This window comes from Dipodomys ordii, unplaced genomic scaffold (genome assembly GCF_000151885.1).
Source record: "Dipodomys ordii isolate 6190 unplaced genomic scaffold, Dord_2.0 Scaffold89, whole genome shotgun sequence".
NCBI classification, from domain to species: domain Eukaryota; kingdom Metazoa; phylum Chordata; class Mammalia; order Rodentia; family Heteromyidae; genus Dipodomys; species Dipodomys ordii.
This window is the reverse complement of record NW_012267305.1, coordinates 10,239,256-10,240,737: the sequence shown is the minus strand read 5'-3', so window position 1 is coordinate 10,240,737 and position 1,482 is coordinate 10,239,256.

The following is a 1,482-nucleotide window of genomic DNA, read 5'->3' as shown; positions in this document are numbered from 1 at the left end:
AGTAGTGAACTCTCTCTTTCAATTTCATTGAAGAGTTGGAGGAGTATTGGTGTGAGCTCTGCTTTGAAGGCCTTGTAGAATTCCACTGTAAAACCATCTGGTCCTGGGCTTTTCTTAGATGGGAGGTCTCTTATTGCTGTTTCTATTTCAATGCTTGATATGGGCCTGTTAAGATGGTTTAACTCATCTTAGTTTAGTTTCAGCATGTCGATATTTGCTAGGAAAAAGTCCATTTCTACCAAGTTCTCAAACTTATTAGCATAAAGTTTTGATAAGTATTCCCTTATAATGTTCTGAATCTTGGTTGTTTCTGTGGTGATGTTTCCATTCTCATCTCTGAGTTTATTTATTTTGGTGTGTTGTCTTCTTTTTCTGATAAGATTTGCTAAGGGTAAATCAATTTTGTTGATTTTTTCGAAGAACCAACTATTTTGTTGATTCTATGTTTTTTGGATTCTAATTCATTTAATTCTGATTTAATTTTAATTATTTCTTTCCATCTACTGGATTGGGATTTATCTTGCTGCGCTTCTTCAAGGATGCTCATATGTCTCAAATTGTTGGTTTCAGATCTCTCCAATTTGTTGATGTAGGAACTCAGAGCTATAAACTTGCCTCTGAGTACTGCCTTTGCTGTGTCCCAGAGGAGCTGGTAATTTGTGTGCTCATGTTTGTTGAATATGAACATTTGCTGTTGAGTTCTAATTTCATTCCTGTGGTCTGAAAGAATGCAAGGTATAACTTCAATGTTTCTGAATTTGGACAAGTTTGTTTTGTGACCTAAAATGTGGTCTACTTTAGAAAATGTTCCATGTGCTGCTGAGAAAAACTTGTATTCTGATGCTGCTGGGTGAAATATTTGGTAGATATCTGTTAAATCTAGTTGATCTATGTGGTTGTTTAGATCTGCGGTTTCTCTGTTGAGTTTTTGTCGAGTTGATCTATCTAGTGGGGAGAGTGGTGTGTTAAAGTCCCCAACAATTAATGTCTTTGTATCTCTGTGAGATTTGAGGGAAAGTAGGGTATCTTGGATAAATTTGGGTACTCCATTGTTTGGTGAATAGATATTTAGAATTGTAATATCCTCTGAAGGAGAGATCCCTTAATTAGTATGTAGCAACCTTCTTTATCTCTTCTAACTAATTTTAATTTGAAGTCTATTTTACCTGATATTAGGATTGCAACTCCTGCCTGCTTATGGGAGCCATTTGCTTGGTAGATTTTGTTCCAGTCTTTCACTTTCAAAATGTGTTTGCATTTATGGGCAAGGTGTGACTCCTAAAGGCAGCAGATAGAAGGATGTTGCTTTTTAATCCAACTGGACAGTCTATGTCGCTTCATTGGAGAGTTAAGTTCGTTAACGTTGATAGGACTGAGAGGTATTTGGGAGTTCCTGCCATTTTATCCACCTTCTTGGGGGCTGCGGCAACTGGTTCTTCTATGATTCTTGGAGTCTCAGTTTGGGTGTGATTTCTTGGCCTT